Genomic DNA, 11,485 nt, shown 5'->3' on the forward strand with positions numbered 1-11,485 from the left:
ATGTGCCTTGTGGGGGAGCACCAGACCAGCACCCCAGGGTGCCTGACAACATATGATCCCCTCCTGGTCCCTGAGGCGGGCAGTCCAAGGTCCCAGCGCAGGCAGGGCTGGTTTCCCCTGACGCCTCTCCTGGCAGGTGGACACCATCCTCCCTGTGTCCTCACATGGTCGTCACTCCCTGTGTGTCTGTGTCCTCATCTCCTTACAATGACACCAATCATATGGGGTTAGGGTCAATGCATATGACCTCTGAAGAGACCTTCCCTCAAATATGACCACATTCCAAGGCACTGGGGGTTAGGTCTCAACCCCCGATTTTGAGGGGATGCAATTCAGCCCATCACAGACAGCCTCTGTCACTCTGGTGAGGTTGGCTTTAGAGACGGCTCAGAGTGGCTGCAGCAAGGTGTTGTATTTGAATGTGCAGGACAGAGAATAAAATAACCACCACCATGAGGCTCGGGGGCCCATGCTGCGGGGGGACATGTCCCAGGACCTTCCTCCGGGTCCCAGAGGTCTCCCCAACGCGGGCTGCACAGAGGGAGCCTCACGGGTCTGCTGGGACATGACCCAGGGGCTCAAGGAGCCCCTGCAGAGAGAGGCCAACAGCTCAAATGACAGACCAGCCCTCAGAGGGACTTGGCGTTCTCTGTGCCTCCTGCCTAAGCCCACCTTTACTATGTTCTCACGAACGACGCTGGGTTTTGTTTTCCAAGAATTAAGCTTTATTTTTTGACCTACACGTGCCTGTTGAGTTCTCTCCTTGTCTGTCCTGTGGTCCTCCAAGCAGGCAGGAGGGGTGACAGACAGGCCTGTGTCCCCAGGCTGCACCTGCTGGGGTCAGGCAGCCCTGCCCCAGGGCGGCTGTGGGCCCCGGGCACCCTGTGCACCCACTGGGCCTCTGGAAACGTGGGTCCCCACCATGGCCTTTGTCACCAGGGCGGCTCCCCAGATTCCCAGCTGCTGGCGCTGACGCCCACTCAGCCTTGTCACGACCCCTGCTTTGATGCCTTCCCACGCCACCCTGTGGGTCATGACGACGCATGAAGCAGGCATCACAAATCGGCAGCGACGCAAACACACAGGCCCTCATTCAGCTGTCACCTCCAGGGGCCCTTCCCCCCTCCAGGGGCTGCTCTGCAAAGAGGCCCCATTACAAAGCTCCAAACCACAGGATGCCCAGAGCCCGTGCAAAATGCCCCCCAAAGTTCGCTGGTGCCACAGGCCACCCAGCACTGCACAAGGCCCTCCATTGACAGGCCCTGGCCCTCCCCGGGCAGTGCGGCCTCAGCAGGAGGCGATAACAAGGCACAAAGGGCGCGGCCCCCGAATGCATGCTTCAGAAGCTGGTAAAATGGTGGATGGTCCCCCAGCACCACGACCAAATCAGCCCCCATCAGGAAGATCCTGGCCTCAGTTTCCCCAACTGTGCAGATTGTTCCCACCTGTCTCTTCCTGCCTGGTCCCCGGTGGACATAAGTGGGACAAGCATCTGGCCTGCTCTCAGGGCTTGTCAGGTGGGTTCATGGGCTCTCACAAACGAAGTAGCTCATTTCTCATGGACTCCCCCCGCGGCCAACCGGTGCAGGCAGCGTGCACGCTCGCCCGTGTTCTCTTCCACCTTCTGGAGAGCGGGGCACACGAGGGTCTGGTCCACTCCATTTACTCAGGAAGCCTTTAGCGCACGCTCACCTCTTCCACCCAAGCAGTCTCAGGACCAACGTGGAGAGCCTGCCTTGCCCCGGGAGCCGACACCCCACCGAGCTGAAAGAAAGCCACGACGTTCAAAAGCAACCATGATGCCAACTCACGTCCTTCTCTGTGTCTTGTGGCAAACTACTCGCCCACGGCGGGCGTGGTTTGGGCTTGCTTGCTAAGGCGGGATTTCTCTCTCTCGTTCCCTGTCTCTTGTCAAATGAAAGCCTGTTCCTTTCGAAAGGACTCTTCCTCCCATAGCTCCTCGCGCCTGCCCACTATCTGAAGCCCGGGTTTACGCATTAGGAGAGAAGCGATGAGGGGATCCCTGGGTGGCTCAGCGGTTTGGCGCCTGCCTTTGGCCCGGGGCGTGATCCTGGAGTCCCAGGATCAAGTCCCACGTCCAGCTCCCTGCATGGAGCCTGCTTCTCCCTCTGCTGTGTCTCTGCTTCTCTCTCTCTCTCTGTGTCTCTCATGAATAAATAAGTAAAATATTAAAAAAAAAAAAAAAAAAAAGGAGGGCAGCCCAGGTGCCAGGTGGCTCAGCGGTTTAGCACCGCCTTCGGCCCAGGACGTGATCCTGGAGACCCAGGATCGAGTCCTGCATCGGGCTCCCTGCACGGAGCCTGCTTCTTCCTCTGCCTGTGTCTCTGCCTCTCTCTCTCTCTCTTTCTCCCTCTCTGTCTCTCATGAATAAATAAATATAATCTGTAAAAAAAAAAAGAAAAAAAAGGAGAGAAGTGATGGGACAAGGCGGTGTGTCCTCGTTTCGTCTGCCGATGGCACGCGTGAGAATCAGGCTGGCAGTGGCCGGGGTGGGGCGAGTGGAAGGAGGTCACACCGGTGCTGACACGGTGGGGGAGCCGTGACCAGGAGTGGGCCCACTGTTCCCCTGGAGGGGATTCCATCCATGTAACGTCATTTCATTAAGTCTGGGATTTGCTTTAAAATACTGCAGAAAGGAGGGACAAGATGCACGGAGCACAGCAAGATCTTGCTGATTTCTGAGTCTAGACCGTAGGTCTCTCGGCTGGGTCCCCGCGCGCTGACTCCAGTACGGGAGTTGGGAGGTAACCCAGAGCAGGGCCCACAGGCAGGAAGTGAAGGGGGAGGAGCCAAGTCCGGGGTAGGGTCCTTTAGCGGCACCTGGGGCCTCAGAGAGACAGGGGGGACACCTGAGGGCCATCCTCCGAGGGCACTGACCCGGGTGTCTGGCCTGCCCCGGGCTCAGGCGCCTCCCACCGGCAGGGCCACAAGCATCCACAGGAGCTCTGCTCGGGTCCCCAGCTCCGAGGGGCTGCACCGGGCACCATGGCCTCTGCTGGGAACTCCCAGCCCCTCACACACCCTCTGCTGGGTGTGGGACTGACTCGTCCCCAGACAGGTGACGTGAGAGCCACCATGGGAATTCACAGTTTTTCAGGAAATAAGTAACAAGGGCCCGGGGCGGCGTCCTGAACCCACACCCTTCCACTCCCCCTGCCCGCCTTATTTCAACCGGCGCCTTCTCTCACATCGGCTGAGCCTTCCTTCCCCGCCCTGTCTGCACTTTGGAACAGAAACAAACGTGTCTGAAGCTGCCCACATCCCAGCAGTTGGACTGATAAGAAGCCAGGATGGGTCCCATCCTAGTAAAAGCACAAGTGACAGCCCTTGGTCGGGGCTGTAAATAAAGGGCGCCCAGGTGTGTAAAGCCGCGCCCCTTGCCGTGATCGGGTAACATGCTTGCTGAGGACACAGGTGCACGAAGGAAACCCTAGGGGGACAGCACAGGGACATGGCAAGTTCCTTCAGAACGCAAGTCCCTGAGACAGTCTCATCCAACCCTCGTCCAGCTGGGGACACATGGGCCAGCAGCTTCCCTGTAGGGGATGCTCAGCGGGCTTGCGACTGGCCCCTCTGCAGTGCTGACAGGTGAAGGATGCACAGTCACCCAGGAGAGAAGCTGGCTGCTATGGCTTCAGCTGTTCACTCTGTTTCGTCCTGACCTGGCTGGCATCTGAACCAGAAGACGTGGGAGGAGACCCGGCAGGTGCGATGGCATCTCCAGGTCGTCCCGCTGGTGTCTCCCCACCCTTGCCATCCCCTTCCCCTTCATCCCCCTTACAACTGCCCTGAGAAACCACCCCAGCAGATTTGGGGGCTTCAGTGGGGGATGGATTAAGTGGGGGTGCCCTGGGGAGCATGCAACCCTGCCTTGTAGTCCCCACAGCCCAGAGAGCCCCCTGGCCATCAGTCAGTGGGTCAGTCGCTGTGATGGCTAGTTTTTGATGAGGACTAGGCTGGGGTGGCCAGACGTGTGGCCCAACAGGTTGCCAAGTGTTTCTGTAGGAGAGTCGCATTGGGATCTGCAGACTGAGCAAGGCAGGCCGTCTTCCTCAGTGGGTGCAGAGGAGGAGGGTCTGAATGGCACATAAGGTGAATTAAAGGCAAATTTGCTCCCTCTGCCTTCTCAGGAGGGCTCGGACAGGAGCCACACTGTCAGCTCTCCTGGGTCTCCAGCCTGCCGACTGCAGGTCCTGGACTTCTCAGCCTCCAGGGTGGAAGCCAATTCCTGATAATAATACACCTCTTGTAATCACCCCAGGTCCAGAAGGCAGAGCATCAAACCAAAGACGATTATTCTCAAGCCTCACAGTTTGCTGGAATCTGCCTTATTTTGTTTTGTGCCTGCTTGGGACCCATCATCCCTTCCTTCTTTCCAAGTACTCCCTTTTTGGAATGGGAATGGCCATCCTAGGGCTGTCTCATGCAACTTGTCCAGTGTCACAGGATCACTGCTGGGGGGGAGGGGATTTCTCCTCAGGATGAATTACACCTCAAGTATAACCTGCATCTGACTTAGATGGGGCTTCAGATGGCAGAGTGGAGAGCTGGTACAGGAATGACACTTGATCTTAGCCAAAAGGCTGAGAAGTGATGGTGCTGGAATGAATTAAGACTCTGGGGCAGGTGGTGTGGGATGGGGCAGGTGGCATGGGATAGGCAGGTGGATGGAATGGGTAGGTGGTGTGGGATGGGGCAGGTGGCATGGGATGGGCAGATGGAGTAATGAGTAAGTGATATGGGATGGGCAGGTGATATGGGATGGGCAGATGGCATAGGATGGGTAGGTGATGTAGGATGGGCAGGTGGAGTAATGGACAGGTGATGTGGAATGGAGGCATCTTGTGTGCCAGAAAGACAGGGATTTGGGTCAGAGTAAATTGAATTGTGTCCTCTGGAAAATCATGTGTTGAAGGTCTAGCCCTGAGTGGTGCTTGGAGGCACCACCTTTGGGAGGTAATTGGGTTCAGATGAGGTGATGAGGGTGGGGCCCCACAATGGGATTGGTGCCCTTACCAGGAGAAACCAGAAAGCTTCTGTCTCACCTCCATGCAGGGACACAGTGGGAGGTGCCCACCTGCAAGCCAGCAGGAGCCTTCACTAGGGAACCAAACTGGGGGGCACCCGATCTCGGACCTCCAGGCTCCAGAACTGAGAGGAGTACATTCCTGTGTGAGCCACGCAGTCTGCAGCATCTGTCACGGCCGCCCGAGCTGGCTGAGGCAGTCACTTGCACTCTCACAGATTCTCCTGGTCCCTGCAGGGTAGCCAGCGCTAGAGCAGAAGGACCCCAAACGAGCCCCCATCTTAGCCCAGGTCTCTGTAACAAAGCATCACAGAGCGGCAGCTTAAACAGCAGACACCTGTGCCTCACAGTTCTGGGGGCTGGACGTGGAGATCAAGGTGGGGCGTGCTCTGCACCTGGGGAGAACCAGCTTCCCGGTTCATGGAGGCTGCCATCCTGCTGGGCAGAGGAAGGAGCCCCTTCCTTCACGCGGTGGAAGAAGCCCCTGATGAGGACACTGGTCACATTCATGGGGCTCCACCCTCAGGACCTACTCACCTCCCAAAGGCCTCACCTCCTAACCCCATCGCACTGGGGCTAGGTTTCAACATGTGCATTTTGAGGGGACACGAACATCCAGGCTCCCTCAGCCCCATGAGGCTCTGCCGGCCACTCAGGACCAACACTAAGCAGGGTGTCCCCAGTGCACTTGCTGGCTCACACTGTCACATATGTCTCCTAGGGGAGGAAGACTCCAGCGTCTGGGGAGGCCCTGCTCTCACCAAGTCTGTGCTGCCTGCTGGGATGAGTCACCTGGCCAACTTCTGACAATTGATTTATGTTTTGATGGGGGAAGAATTTGAAATCTGAATGAATACTCTAGAGAATTCTCACCTAACAAGATCCATTTAAAATATAAAAATTGGAGGCACCAGAGTGACTCTGTTGGTTAAGTGTCAGAGTCTTGATTTTGGCTCAGGTTGTGATCTCGGGGTCCTGGGATCGAGCCCCGCGGTGGGTTCCTCACTCAGTGGGGAGTCTGCTGGAGATTCTCTCCCTCTGCCCCCTGCACCTCAAATAAATAAATATGATCTTTAATATATATTTATCACTCTTCATTTTGTAACTTCATAAAAGCCCAACTTTGCATAATATGTGCTGTTTGGAGCAGGGGGTTTGGCAAAGGATCTAGGGTTGCTAGCAAGGCAGGTCTTTCCATGCAAGTGCTCACTCCACCTGATGCTCTGCCTTGAGGACGGCTGAGCATGGAGACCCAATCTTCCTGAGTGATGAAGTACCTACGTTAAAGCCTTTGCTTAGTCACGGTTGTCAGTAACAGCAGAGTGATGGATACATGAGAAGTGACGTGTTCACTTAGGCATCAATATCTAAGACCGTCACAATTTCATCCCCATGCAGGGGAGTCATGATGAGAGAAGCTGGAATCTTAAACATCAGAATGGGAGAGTCTTTATAGTAAGTACAAGAAAAGGTTGAACATGTTTATTGTACAAATGTTACATAATAATTCATAAGAAAAAAAATCTATTGTCATAATTGGGCAAATATCCCTGTATTGTTAGGCCAGCCCAAACATCTCTACACAGCCCCCTACTGATCCATGGAGGTGGACAAAAGACCCAGAAATCACAGGACTAATGGACTCATTAGCCCCCATGGTCCTCACTGGCCCCCTGACCACATTGGCCTCATGGTGCTACTGGCCCAATGATCCTATTGCTTCCTGTGATCCCAATGGCCCCATGATCCCAATGACTCCTATAATCCCAAAGCCTCCCATGATCCCAATGCCCTCCATGATTCCAATGGCTCCATCATCCCAATCGCCCCATGATCCCAATGACTCCTATAATCCCAAAGCCTCCCATGATCCCAATGGCCCCCATAATCCCAAGGACCCCCATGACCACAAAGACCCCATGATCCCAATGGCTGCATGATCCCATTGGCCCCATGACCCCAATGGCCCCCCTGACCCCAACGGCCCCATGATCCCATTGGCCCCATGGTCCTACTGGTCCTCTTACTCACCTTCCTCTCACTCAACTCCACACCTGAGCTCTGCTGCCCCTTTAGGATCCCACTTCTGTTGGGTACTTGGAATTTGTATGAGGCTCTTTGTCTACAGATTCCACACCGGAATCAAGAATCCCCACCTACACTTCATGAAGACACTGCTTAAAACAGAATTTCAGAATGTGACTCTTGACAAGCTCTCCAGGATGCCCCCACAAAGCTGGGGTGGATTCAGGGGTTTGTAAGCACATGATCAAGACAGTGTTAGTGTGAAAAAGGACTCACCATCATTAGTCACCAGGAAGTATAAATTATAGCTGAAAAGGGCTTTTGCTTACACACCCACCAGGATAGCTAAAAATGACAGGCTGACAATGTCAAATGTTGGCGAGGACACGGAGCCGTCAGAACTGCCAAGCACTGCGGAGGGGGAAGCGTTGAACAGTGGGAACATCCTGGGAAAGGTTCCGGAAGCTTCACTTAAAACTCAACACAAACCTACCATGTGACACAGCCTTTTCCCTCCTGGACAAATATCTAGGATTGAAGAGATGAAAAGCCTACATCCACAGGAAGAGCTGTCATGGAACATTCACAGCAGCTGTATTCACAACAGCCCCACACAAGCCGGCAGTCCATCAACAGGAGGGGGTCCAAACAGTGATCCAGTCATATGGCGAAATACTTCTCAACTGCAGAGTGCAACTAACAGCCAATACGTTCAACAACACAGATGGGTCTCAAAAATGTTACAGCAAGTGAAAGAAGCCAGACACAGAAGGGCACACACCTTATGATCCCATATTAATTCACTTCTTGAACCAGGAAACCTGATCTCTAGAGGGAAAGAGAATCAGCCCAGTGGTTGCATGTGGGGTGAGACAAGGATTGACGGGTAAGAACCGTGGAGTATTCTGGGGTGATGTGAATGTCCCACTGATAAAGGTCAGGTCACACAGGTGGATCACTTGTCAAAACACCGTGAAGGGCACACTATAATTTGTGCATTGAGTTGTATAAAATTTTCCTTGGGGGGCATAAAAAGATTTTGTTTGAGACAGAGCACAAGCAGGGGGAGGAGCAGAGGGAGAGGGAGAAGCAGGCCCTCCCTGAGCAGGGACTTGATCCCAGGATCCTGGGATCATGACCTGAACCAAAGGCAAATGCTTCGCCGACTGAGCCAGCCAGGTGCCCCAAAAATCCCAACTTCTTAAGCAGCCTTCTAAACAGCTTAGGTTGGCTGGTTCCATCATTAACCAGTTAAAAATGAGTCTCAAAAACCACTGAACATAAGCCCCTTTGTGTGTGCAGGAATTTGGCTCCTAAGATGACCCAGGGGAGGCTGCAGGAGCCAGAAGCAGGCCGGGAACCCAGAGGCTCCGTGGACACCAGCAGGGGAGCGTGGGGATGCACGCTGGGAAGGGGCCGCTCTGAGCTGCAGATGCATTTGTTGAGAATCTTGATTCCCGTTCCCATCGTGTGAGCAGACCTGAGCAGGCCGGGGAAATGGGCTGCTTCTGCGTCTCCCTTGTACGTCAGTGGGAAGTGGTTGAAATGCACCAGCCAGCTGCCACTGAAGTGGATTCACAATACCGGCCAAACGGCTAGTTAATAAGCACATGGGAAAATGCTCAGGATCATTAGTGATCATAAAGTATAAATTAGAACAATGATAGGCCCTTTTGCCAAGCACCGTGGAGAGTAAGGAGATTCGCCAGCACTCCGCGAAGGCAGCTGAGGGCAGGCCCTGCCGAGGGCAGATGGCGCAGGCCCTCGGGAGGCAGGCCGTGGTCGGCAGCAACTGCACAGCCAGGCGTGGCTGTCATTATTTCTAGCAGCAAGCAGTCGACGGCTTCCCAGGGGCCCGCCGCGGGGAACGGTTGCGGAAACGAGGGTCTCCATCCGACGGATGTGCAGTGGAATGCTACACGTCGTATTTGAGAGGCGGCTGTTATTGCTTTTACAACACAGAAAAGAAATTAGGAGCCTGACAAGCTCGTCACAGCCTATGGGAGCCCTGAAACCACCCTTCAGCTGAGGCCCATGAAATCCAAATTGCTTTTTAAATTAACTGGCAGGAAACCTTGAATGAGGATTTTGTCTCCAATTCAGTTAATAGGAACCAGATGCAAAGTTTCAATCAAACCCTCATTGTCTAGTGGTCTGGTACCCATTTATCCATGTGCTCGCTAAGCTAAAAATATTTTATTCATTTGCATCTTTTGTTGATTAATACCTTAGATACATAGTAACTGCCTAAGATACATTCTTTCTGTGTCGTAAAAATGAACTTGCAAGCATTCATGTGGGAATGCTAGAAATGTCTCATTTTTCCCCCGAATCAAATGAAATCTGAGTCGAAGTCTCCATCCCACTCAGCTGGTGGGAAATTGGATCTCTGTCTTCATGGGAACCTGCCCCCATCGCTCCCCAGGGCCACACGGTGATCCTGAGGGGCTAACGCTGAGTAGCATATTCTGAGAGGTCCTCTGCTCCCCTGTCCACACCTAGGGTGGCAGCCACCCAGCACCCTACAGGTTTGTGAGGACGCTGGGCTTCTCCCTGCACACTGGGCTTTCCTGGGCTGGGAAGGGGTTCTTCCTGCAGGGCCATCGCCTCCTCCTCTGTCCCAAGAGCCCTCCATCTGTGCCTGCAGCCTCCTTCCTGGGGAAGCCTGGCACACAGTGACTCAGTCTCATGTCAGACACACAAACACGCACACTACTCACATACACACATCACTCCAGGAATGTGGGGTAGTGTCGCAACTCATTTCCACCCTGAGAATGGGCCTGAGGCAACACCTTTTGGGATGAATGAGGAAAAATGTGAACTCAAAGCTTTTCAGGTTTTTTGGTAGGTAAGTAAACTATCCTGGTAGGCAAGGAGTCATTCTTTCTCATGAACGGTGCAGAATGGCCTCTTACGCAGGGTCCCCACCTTCGGTCAGAACTAATAAATCTAGCGGTTAATACCGTTTCATGTGCGAACCCTAGATATATATGTGAGTTTGCTCCTGCAGATCCCAGGTTCTCATTGTGAACCACAGCTAAATCATAGGATTACCTAAGAATTACCGTGTCCTGCCTGACACAGCGTGTTCTCAGTAACCTGGCAAGAGATCCACTCTGTCCAACACAAAATGGCAAGTCGCCTGTGTTCCCCGAGTCTTAGTCTCCTGGAGAAAGCTCTGAGGGGTGGATATCATCAAAAACAATCCAAAGAGCCAGCGGCAGTTCATGGAAGAAATGCAAAGAGATGACAGAGGATCAAGAGGGTGAATCAAAGCCATGGGGTCATTCTCCCTGAGCAGGTTGGCCAGGGCATAGGAGACGGCAATGCCCGGTGCTAACGAGGGAAGGAAGGGGCGTTAAGGGAAGCAACCCCTCATGGGGCAGCTTTGCAGTAACCTGACTCCAGGAACCCAAAATTCAGAAAGTTTGCACATGTTCTCAAGGCCATGGCCACAACGTTGTTCAGTGCTTATGAAGGCAAAGGTGTGGAGGCGACAAAGACGCCCGACTGGCAAGGCCCTAACAGGTCACAGTTCAGCTGCTCTGCGTGACTTAGATGTCCACACGGCAAGACCCTAACAGGCCATGACTCAGCTGCTCTGCGTGACTTAGATGCCCATCTGGCAGGACCCTAACAGGTCATGGCTCAGCCTCTCTGCATGACTTAGATGCCCACCCAGCGGGACCCTGACAGCTCACATCTCAGCCACTCTGCTTGAGTTAGATGCCCACCTGGTGGGACCCTAATGGCTCAGCTACTCTGTGCATTGTCACACAACTCTAAGAAAAATGAGAGGAATACACATACGGACCTGGAAGAATGTCCATATGGATGATTGGGGTTCTTTCTTTTAAAAATTAAAAAAAAGTGAGTTGAAAACCAATGCACGGGCAGCCCAGGTGGCTCAGCGGTTTAGCACCACCTTCATTCCAGGGTGTGATCCTGGGGTCCCAGGATCGAGTCCCATATCAGGCTCCCTGCATGGAGCCTGCTTCTCCCTCTGCCTGTGTCTCTGCCTCTCTCTCTCTCTCTCTCTCTCTCTCTATATATATATATATATATATATATATATACACACATAAATAAAATCTTTTAAAAAAAGGAAAAAAGTACAAAAACACTATGTGGTATCTGCTGAAAATTAAAAAAAAGAAAAAAAAAAGAAAACCAATGCACAAGAGCTTCCACTTTGTGAAATACACACAGGACACATGTTTGTGTACTCGTGAGGATGCATTTGAATATGCATGTGTGGCTGTAATTTGCATACACATAGACAAATTCTGGGCAGAACACGATGAACCGCCGGTAATGCTATGTGGGGTTCATACCCACATACCCAGAGAAAGGGACTCTGTACAGCAGCAGGTGCAGGGGCGCTGGCACCGCTGTGGTTCCCAGGCCCTC

The 11,485-nt window shown here is 53.4% G+C and overlaps 1 long non-coding RNA gene across 1 annotated transcript; it reads right to left on the reverse strand.

Moving 5' to 3' along the window:
• Window positions 1–702: 702 nt before the first annotated feature.
• On the reverse strand, window positions 703–11,089 carry LOC125752399 (uncharacterized). The gene is made up of 2 exons (XR_007401833.1): window positions 7,079–11,089; window positions 703–1,764 (listed from the first exon to the last, which is right to left on the reverse strand). It is a non-coding gene; the product is annotated as an uncharacterized LOC125752399 (long non-coding RNA).
• Window positions 11,090–11,485: the final 396 nt, after the last annotated feature.

Source organism: Canis lupus, chromosome 1 (assembly GCF_003254725.2).
Source record: "Canis lupus dingo isolate Sandy chromosome 1, ASM325472v2, whole genome shotgun sequence".
Taxonomy (NCBI): domain Eukaryota; kingdom Metazoa; phylum Chordata; class Mammalia; order Carnivora; family Canidae; genus Canis; species Canis lupus.